This window comes from Arachis hypogaea, chromosome 5 (assembly GCF_003086295.3).
Source record: "Arachis hypogaea cultivar Tifrunner chromosome 5, arahy.Tifrunner.gnm2.J5K5, whole genome shotgun sequence".
Lineage (NCBI taxonomy): Eukaryota > Viridiplantae > Streptophyta > Magnoliopsida > Fabales > Fabaceae > Arachis > Arachis hypogaea.
This window is the reverse complement of record NC_092040.1, coordinates 37,161,006-37,172,219: the sequence shown is the minus strand read 5'-3', so window position 1 is coordinate 37,172,219 and position 11,214 is coordinate 37,161,006.

Here is an 11,214-nt window from a genome sequence, read left to right as displayed (position 1 = left end):
GCTTGGTCTGATACCGGCCTCATCGTTATTCTCTATCGTACGATGAATGGACATGCTTAGTTCCCTGTGCTGTTTGAGCATCTCTGCTTTGCTTGGACAGCAGGGGTGTGAATGATCTAGCACAACCTTTGAAATGATCCAAGCACCGACATCCTTCAATGTGTGTATATAAATTCTTGCAGGACAGTTTAAACCGGCTGTCGGATTGGTCTTCTCGGTTGGAGATATTTTAGATTTCCATTTTCCCTCTCTGCTACATGTAATTAGTTGATTCTTAATCTCGTTTCCCTTCCTATTTGTGCACCGAACTCTTGTAGAGAAACCTGTAGCCTTGGCGTAGTTCCTGTAAAATTTTCCGGCATCTTCAAGGGTGGTAAAGGTCATTCCGACCTTCGGAACAAGCTCATCATCAACAACCGAGAGAGGCTGCACAATACACCATGTCAGAACTGTGAATACACCCATAGATATGATTCAAATACACCCAATCATGTCTAATATGATACACCCGAACCGCAACAACTCAACTACAGAATGACCTTTAAAGCCATAAACTGTCAATACACAGGCTGCAGAATACACCATGTCAAAAACTAAAAACACACCCAATCATGTCTGATATAATACACCTGAATAACAACAACTCAATTAAAAATAACAAAAAACCAGTAAAGTGTATATACACCCACACTTCTAGCTAAAATACACCCAAAGAAGAATTGATCTACACCCGAGCGTCTGCTATAAATTCCAGGTAATTAATCAATGTTCAGCAATTTTTAAACTACACAATGCTATACAAATTACTGTAAATCAAACCTCAGGAACTTCGTTAGATTCAAATTCATAATCCACTTTGCCTGGATTCAGCAGACAATCTGAGCTTGAAGGATCCATTATCTTCAAAACGAGTTCAAACTTTGATTTCAGAAAACAACAAATCAAAAGAGAAAACGAAGCTCGAGTTGCAGAGAGAGAAAAAGGTAACGTAAACGAAGAACATACCAGTGAGAAAAGGAGAGGAAAAGATCGATGGAGAAGAATGAGGGAAGACGCGCGAGAAGAAGAACAACCAAATCTCAAAATAACAAAAACGAAGAAGGAAACAAATATTTTAAATTTGGAAGTTAGATATACGCGGGATATTATATAGCGCGTGTAATCAACGTACGTGGAGCAGCGCGTATTTTGATTTTATTGTTTAATAAACTTGTAAAGCATACAAGCCCTAATGACTTGTATGCAGAGCTTTTCCGTTTGTTTAAATAAATATCAGTAGATTTAAATCATATCTTGTGCATGTAATAACTTATTAATTAATAATAAATCTTTAAATAGAATTTAAATTTACAACAAATTGATTTTTATTCTATCAAATTAAAAGAAATCATAAAACATCTAAATATATAAGTTTTTTTATATGTGATCCAAAATTTTCAACAAAATACACCTTAATAAACACATCCTGTTTAAAAAAAAACAAACAAACACATCCTGTTAAAGGTGGGGAAATGAATTTGCCTCAAAGTTGCCTATGATTTTCACGATGAGCTTCTAGAAAATTAGCCCTAAGACTTTCAACGGCAGCATTGCCTCAGATTGAGATTTTTGTACTCTAAAGTACTTAGAATTCTCTGCCATTGTCCTTCTAAGAGACAAGAGAGCTCCCTCTAAGTGCTTCTAACAATTAGACAAGCTTTTCTGGCTTCGCCTCCTTAATCCTATATATATTTTTCAGTCATTTCTATACGCAAAGTAAATCTCCTGAAAACGGAAAAAAACAAAAAAATAACTGCATTCAAATACATGAATCTATTATCTATCACATCAGACATCACGCTGAATACTAAAAAATTTTAACTTCGTCGTCATTTTCTTTCTTTGCAAAACACAGAATTTTTAAATATCCTTTGTATTTGATTTTTTTTTCTTTTTCAATATTAATTTTGGTTGAAATTATGTATTACACCCTAAAGGTAAAAAAAAAAACTTTACCGTCATTAGTTTTGCCTTTAAGTGTCATTAACCTCAAATAAAAAAGTTGAGAGTAAAATATATTTTTTGTTATTAACGTTTGCGTTCTTCTTTAAAAATACCCATAACGTTTAATTGCATTCAATTTTACTCTTAAAATTTTTGAATTTTAGCAAAATTACCCCTAGACGTAATCTCGTCTAAATCACTAACAGAGCTTGGTGATCTAGCAATGTGGAGTTAATACTCAAATTAGCCCATGAAATTTGACCCCCAACTCAATTTAGCCCTCAAGGTTTCAATTGACTCTAATTGTACCATGAAATTTTGACCCGCGTCTCAAATTGGCCCTTATATCGTTTTCCAGCACCGGAGAGCTGACCTGGCAATTTTGGTTGACACCTAGCACCCTAGCAGTTAGATGACGTGGCAAAATGTTTGAAGGCATCAATTTAACTCCTGAAAATTTCAAATAAAACCTAGAAGTCCTAATTTTCCCAAATCACAAGAGTGTCTCCAAGAGTTGAGAAGAATGTTGGGAAGTAGCAGCCAAGGTTCAGGTAGCTCTAGTAAAGCTCATTCGCGTGGTGGCTGGGTGAAGAACGCACATCGTGACAGAGGTGGGAAGGTTCTGCATTAGTGCGGTTGTGGGTTGCGTCCTATTCTTCGGTCGTTTCTAAAGATTTCGGCGCCAACATTAAAACGACGTCGTTTTGAGACTACCAGGTGTTATTTAAAATTGCAAGGTCAGCTCTCCGATGCCGGAAAATGATATAAGGGCCAATTTGAGGCGCGGGTCAAAATTTCAGAGTACAATTAGAGTCAATTGAAACCTTGAGGGCTAAATTGAGTTGGGGTCAAATTTCATAGGCCAATTTGAGTATTAACTCAGCAATGTAAGAATCTGATGTGGCAAATAGCAACAAACTTGTTATTTTTTAAACTAAAATTTAATTTTTACAAAACTCTAAATCCCCAAATCTTTGTAACTGTATTTTCTCTTCTCTCTCTCTCTCTCTCTCTCTCTCTCTCTCTCTCTCTCTCTCTCTCTCTCTCTCTCTCTCTCTCTCTCTCTCTCTCTCTCTCTCTCTCTCTCATAACGGTTAAGTTGGGTAAAAGTCATGATTTTTTTAAAGTTCTATGCTATATAGAGGAGATGTAGGCGCCGATCAATACTCCTGTTATGAAGAAATTGAAAACCCCAGAAAATCGAGGACGCAGGTTTTGGGATTGTGTAAATTATGATGTAATAAATTTATGTTCTTGTGGGATTAGGGTTTTTGGATTCTTGTGGAATTAAAAATTTTGGTTTGAGTGAGGATAGATTATAACATTTTTATTGTTATATTTGTTGTGTAAAAATAGAACCATATTGAGGCTGCCATACTATAGGAATGGGAGATTTTAGGAAGGGGTTGAGGCTTGGAAGTATTGCTGCAACGAGTATTGTCTTTTGTCAACAAGTTTCAACTGATCGGCATATGATATTTCAAAAATGTTCATGAGTCGAAAACTATTTTCTAATGTTATCCCAAAAGTTTGAAATTTGTTTCATTTATGTATCTGATGCGAAAACTTAACGTACAATATTGTCTGTGAAGTTTGATATTTTTAAAAAATGTCCCGGAACAATCTTAAGCAACATAAAGTGTTTGATAATATGTGCTAGTGTATAAAATAACCAAATTCACAATGAAAGCTGCCTCAGAAATTCAAACATAATATCAGATTTCTTAATAATATTATCACATAGCTTTAATACCATAAAGTACGTTCATAATCCATCTTTCTAATAATGTGACATTGGCTGGTCTATCCATAAACTACATCCGAGGCCAACATTCATGCCCATCAAAATAAGTAACAAAACAAAGTCATATAAGAAAACACAGATATACCAAAATAAATTCCTCATACTACCATTGCTACTGTGTGACTCCACTTTGTTGGGTTTAACTTTGTCATTGGGAGAAATTTGAGTTGCTTGCATCTGTACTTTTGTTCGAATTGTTGCTTGCCTTAGTAGCTCCTAAAATTGTTCCTCTTGCCTTCATCTTCTTTGTACTGGTAGCAACCTTCTTTTTTTGTTCTTGATTCCTGTATAAGTTTTGCCTTCTTCCTGCTTATCTGGCCATGCTTGTGCTTTGACTTCGAGTTTGCACATTAAAAATTTTCTATAACCACAATAGCAAAAATGAAGTTGCAAGTTAGACAAGAATAGAAAAAGGTAAATAACTAAAGTAGGATAAATAGTTGGAACTTATAGATGGAAGTTTCTGTAGACATCTCTTGTTATGGCCAAATGCACCACATTCTGAGCACCTTTGTTGCTGTCATGCTCTGGACATATTTGGGCCAGTTGGTTCTTCATCCTCAACCCTTGACCTTGTTTTGGTTGGCCTCCCTATCGGTTTTCTATAGGTTGGAGAAAATACATCTGGATACTCAGTTCTCTCCCACAACTGCTCTCCATTACAAGGGCTAACGGAATATGTGTAACAAGCAACATATGTCTCTCTCTTATAACAGGCATCAACATACTTAGCAATCTCATCCTTTGCATGATTTATAACATTAATAACATGTGCACAAGGCAACCTGGTGAGCTGAAACTTCCGACAAGAACATTCATGCTTAACCAAATCGACAACAAATTTTTCTCTACCTCGTATGACCTCGAATCAACCTATACCAGTAGCAACAGGAAACCAACAACGAGCTGTATTAATCCCCTTTTTTAACCCCAGCTTAATTCGAGGGAGAATGTAATCCGTGTATCTTTCAATTCTTTGCCTATTTTCAGCCCATTTTTTCAAATATACCCTTATATCCTCTAACATAGTGATAATTGGCTTATCTCTTGACCCTAGGATAGCATTATTAAAACTCTCGTACATGTTTACAAGAGTTTCACATTTGAGATTGAAAGAAAACCTGAATTTACACCAAAGCTTTGGACGAATGGCTATCAAATATCTTTAAGTCCTTTTATTTATCTGTCTTATCTCCATTACTTCCCTCTCCCATCCTTGAAGGTAAGTGGACTTAGCTGCAAATAACATATTTTTTGCAAAAATTTATATACAAGTGCCGAATACAAAATCTATGATCCACGCCTGGCAACAATTCATTAAAAGTCGACACTAATCCCTAAATCGTTGCACAAAATTAGCAATCATATAAACTTAAAGAAAGAAAACAAATTAAAGTACCAAAACTAGCATCAAGTTAAGGCTGCGTTTGTTTCTAAGAACAGGATAAGACAAGACACTGATGGACAAAGATACAAATTTTTGTGTTCTTGTATTCTATTTGGTGATAAACTAGAACAAATTATGAAAATTCAATTTATTCTCATTTTTTTCGTTCAAAAAATTTGAGATGAAAAATATAACAATAAAAAATATAATTATGAAAAATTAACAAGAATAATGAAAGAAAAAATAAAAAATAAGTTGTATCTTTTGTTAGTGTCTTTGTGTCCTTCCTGTCAGGATGGACACAAAATACACTAATTTAGTGTCTTTGGACACATTGTCTCTATCCATATCTCTTCTGCCAAACACGATTTTGTGTCTCAGTATTCCTGTCTCAGTGTCCTGTCTCTGTAAACAAACGTAGTAAGTAACAGAACCAACAGTAAATTAAACAAGCAGCAAATTTAAGTAACAGAACCAGCAATAACATAAACCAACATCAAAATAAAGTAATAGAACCAACAGCAGATTAAAGTAATAAAAACAACAGCATATTAAAGTAACAGAACCAACAATAAATTAAACTAGTAGCAAATTTATGTAACAAAAACAATAGTAGATTAAAGTAACAGTAGAACCAGCAGCAAATCAACGTAATCAAACTAATTAATTGAATTATAATTCACATCTCTTCGTCTAATTATTAGTAAATAATTAATTAGTAAATAATTAACATAATCAGCCATAAGTATATAAAGTTCTTATACCTTCGGTTTGTCAAACATAAATGTGCAACTATTGATTTTCTCATGTCCTAAGTCATCAGCCAGGAGTTCTAAGAACCACTTCCAAGAGTCTTTTGTTTCAGCCTCCACAACAGCGTATGCAATCGGTAGCATTTGGTCGTTTAGATCCCACCCAATTGCACATAACAACCAACCACCATATGGAGTCTTCAAAAAACAACCATCCAATTCTATCATTGGCCTACACACCATGAAACTTTTCTTGTAGGCATCAGGACAAATATATATCCGTTAAAACTTTGGATTAACTCCTGCTGGGATGGTAGAAGTCTCAGTTAGTGCCCCTGGAGGCCATGAGCTTAGAGCTTAACTGAGCTGCTAGGATTTTCCCTCAAGAGCTTGTGACAATAGTCATAAAGCCTCTTGTATTGAGCTTCAAAATGCTATTGATGTCCACCAATTTAATTTGCTTTGTTTTGAATGCTTTTTCATTTGAAACTTGTAATTCCACTTGGTTTGTGCCATTCCTTGTATGTCCTTCAACTTTAGCTTTGGGTTCTCCTCAACCGTCCTCATAAATTCCTTAGCAAGTCAAGACGGCTTCATGACTCGAATATTAAATGAGAATCTGCATCTGTGATGATTATTGGCACTTCTCGGCTGCCAACTATCTTTGTTGTCATCCTTACAGCGTATGCAAACCATCCACAGCCAGCTTCGCACGTTGCTCGTACTCTAACCTTGTCCACAACTGGAAATTAATGTTTTTACCACTATGCACTGTATATGTAGTCACATCCTCCTTGAATTCAACTCTTTAAACACTGAAAATTTTTTCTGTTCATCATTCTCACCACTAGGCAAATTCTCCAAGTCATCACTATTAAGCCCTTCATCATCACTAAGTTCAGAACTTTGCACCCCACTAGCCTTCTTCGTTTTTGGCTTAACGTTTCTTTTTTTTTTTTTTTCCCTGATCTCTCCATGAAACTCTCCCAAAGTGATATCCAGATCAAAGAGATCACCATCCCCACAGAAATCATCTTCACTGTCATTAAAGTGGATTCGTCCTCATTGGATCCTTCTTCGAAATCTCCACATTTATCATTTTTCTCTCCTAAAAAGTCAGCAACATTTTGGGCCACTTTTCCATTTATGAGAATTTCCTCCAAACCAACCTCACTAGTAACTTGGGCCTCCACTCCATTCTGATCCACTTCCACATTTTAGGCCTCCTCCTCAACATTTTTGGTTTCCTCCTCCTCGTTGTCGTCCCCACCAACATCTATATAATCAATATCATAGGGAAAGTCATATGGCTTTGATGTCTTGTGCACAACAAACAAATCAATAATTTTTCTCTTAACTCCAACATTATCCATCTCCATTGCATCTCCGTTAGTCTTCAACTATCTTAACCCTTTATTTATACTGAGATTACAATCTTTGTACCAGAGCTCAACAATATTACTTTCAAGACTTCCTAACTTCTCCAGCACGTCATATACCTTCATTATTCTCTATTTATAATAGTTTGTCCAATAATCTACTATAGTTTCTTCACCTCCTAAATACTTCCATCATCCCTCTTCATTGTTAAATCTTCCTCTGTAATGGATCTTAACGCTAAAATAATTTATTTTTAATCAAATCCTATCATGCAATTAAAATTTTATATTAGAATCAAATTTTTTATACTCAATTATAACCAAGATCACCCACAAAAAAAATTACAATGAAAATTGGTGCCCTACTACACGGTATAAAAAAGCCAATATGAAAGAACATTAAACCCCCAAAATATGAGTTTCATATGTTTAATAACATAAAAAAATCAAAAGTAGGGTGAAGAACAATAAAAACAGAGCATCAACGGAGAAATATGCTAAACCCTAACAACAAACAATAATGACCTTGCATTTCAAAAATCATCATCCAAAGACACATAAAAACACTTGAACCATGATGAAGAAACTCCAAAATTGTAAATCAGGAATGAAAAAATAAAAAAGAAAACAGAGACGACAATGATTAATCGTGTCTCATGTACCATGCACTGTGAGACCAACTTCAACGGGTGAGTTTCAATCTATTTTTTCGGACAAATTCTGGTTCCATCTGTTGGAGAGGTAACAAAGTGAGTTCCTTCACATAATTCAAGGGGAGAGGAGTCCCTTTTCAGAGAGACTCATGGCAGTCAACGGTAACTTGCCTTACCTTTTAAATAAATAATTACTAGTGAATGACCCGTGCGATGCACGAAAAATATTTAGAATTGAAATTAACAAAATACATCATTTATGCATAATATAGTGTGTATCATAATAAAACAAAATTATACTTAAAAATCTTAATAGCTGTCTTTAATCGAATTAAATTAACATATAGAAATTTTTCAACATAAATAAGAAACTGAAAATCATTCCTTGCATATTTGTTATTAATGTAAAAAAGTTTCTTCATGTCATGTTACATAACAAAAACACAATTTCATATATTTGCTTAACAATAAAAAAAATAGGTTTAACATTGGATAGAGTTACCTAATAATCTCCTATTAAACATTGAACCACCTAATAAAAAATATTAAGACTTCAACTTAAAAATATCATCCACAATTTACTAATCAATAATATTAGATGATATAAATAGAGCTCTACGCATAAAAAATTTAATGCTCCGAATCATAGATTATAAAAAATCTCCTTGTACACAAAGGCCATAAATGCATTAGGAAACAAAAGGATCTAAAAAGCATGCAAAAAAAGACAAACAAAAATTGATAAAAAAAAAAAAGCAAATGAAATTAAACATGAAATGAATGAAAGGTTATTTTATTTAGAAGTACATAATAAAAAAACATAGGAGAACGTTAGTACTCTAATAGTTATATAGAAATATTTAGGATTTCATTAAAATCATGATTTATTAATTATATTCTAATATTAGCCTCTAATAAAAAAAATATTGCTTCGATGTAATATTGATAATATGCATTATAAAACACATAATGCATATTGAATTATAAATTTAATTATCTTTATAATAGTTAAAAGAATTAAATGTTAAACATATATTAATTTTTTATATACTAAAAAGATAAATTATAAAATATTAAAAATCATATTGTATCTCTATTAAAGTTTTAGACAATTTGTTAAAGATTACAACTATAATTATTACAATACTAAAATATGTATTCAACTTGTTCCATTTATTTCAATCTCGCAAGAAAAATTGCAGAATGTCACTGACCATACTAAAAATAAACACAAAGGCATGGTATTTCATTTTATTAGTGATTAGATTCAAACTAAATCAACAATACTCGTGTCAATAATTACTTAATATGTCAACAATGTACTTATATATTCTATAAACTTTAGAAATAATATTAGTCTCTCATTAGATTTACAATGAAAACGAATGATACAACAAACTTTAATTTGTATATATAGGCTATTTCTCAAAGTATTTTTTTGGATACCAGTTGTATCACTTGTATAGCAAAACACTGAATATTACTTTTTTCCTCTATTGAAATCTGAAAAAGGCAAGTGCTACTAAACCAAATCTGAAAAAATAAATAAATAAATAAATTGTGCTACGAAACCAAACATGTTATCCAAAAAAAGATGGTGCACAATTTTAATTTTTATAGATTGTTATAAATCAATTTAATAATATAATAATAAAAAATTTTTAAAGCCAAAATTATATCCTTCAAATCAAAATATAATATATAGATAAATCAAAATTAGCACACAACTTTTTTAAAAATAAATAAGAAAGAACACGTAGATATATAGAATCTTTTTGCCCACTTAATTGCTCAAGAACTGAATGATATTAAATTTATCGGTCACATGAGCAAATCTTTCAAGAATTTTTTAGTCCTAAATCATTTTAAAAACATAAATTGTTATTTTTTTTAGAAAACTGGATACACAATGCACAAAAACTAATAAAGAGTACTTAAATACAAATGGTCATATGATAATCCAACACATAACATTTTTCTATCAATGGTCAACTAAATCTCCAAAATTTATAACATTTCCTAATTATCCAGTTGATACATATAAATATGCTCAAACACACACCCAAGCACCAAGAAAGGAAAAAGAAATAAGAGTACAACTAATTACCAATCACAAACTTGTAAGGTGAAAATCCTATGTTCTTATTGCACCTCCTTTGATAAAAAATCTGCTCCAAATGTTTCTTTGTACTAATTGCTAAACTTATTATTCACATTTCTAAATTATATTTATTAGAAAAATATAAGAATATGAAGCTCTTTGGTATACCGTTAAACTATACAAAAATAAATCACAAAATACAATAAGAATCAACAAAGATAAATAATTTTGAAGACAATCAAATATCAAAGAATATCTTATTCATCAAAGTTGTCTTTCTCACTAATTGATATAAACTCAAGCTTCAACCACGATTGAGGTGCACAAATGATTCAAGAAACTGTTAGATATAGTGAGAATTGTTTTACAGTATCAACAAATCATAATAATAATGATAGAAAACTAAAATAAAAAAGAATTGGTATAACAGTAAAAGAACAAAACAATATCTTTGTAAAGCTCAAAACTAAATTATCTAAGAAGGATTAATTTCAAAAGCATAAGTTTGGTTCTCTTCAATAGCTACTGCCACCTCAGCTTTATTTAGCGGCATTCCATGAATGCCTTCAATTTTATCTGCTTTTTTACTAATTGCAAATCCATCCCCATTTGTACTATATAAGAGAAAGGGAAATTATAGCATACAGATATTAATGTATACAGATTTTCTTTTGGAGAAGGTTGTGGTGACAAGTGGCATGATGATCTTTGATAGGGAGCAGCTTTGCAGTGGTGTCAGACTCCTTGTCGAGACTGAATGGTGTAGGAGCCGCGCCAGCTAGCTAGAGTGAGGGAAGCCCGTAATGGGCTTTGGAGGTGGGCCCCATAACGGCAAGTTAATATGTTTTGGAGAGAAGAGTGTGGACCAAGGTGTATAGGCAATGGGCTGTTAATGGGTTTAGGGAGTAAAAGTTGTAACATTATTCAAATCGGAAAAAAAGTTCTCTTTCAGGAAAAATATGAGGCTGCCCAAAATAATATGCATGCAAAGCTAAAAAAAGTAAAGATGAAACAGCATATTAAAAATAGTTGAGGTGGTTCTCTTATTATGAATATATTTAATTTTAAATACAAGTTGAAACTGTAAAAATATTTTTTTTTATAAAATTTAAATGAAATTAGAAAAGGATTAGTTAAAAAATTAATACAGAAAAC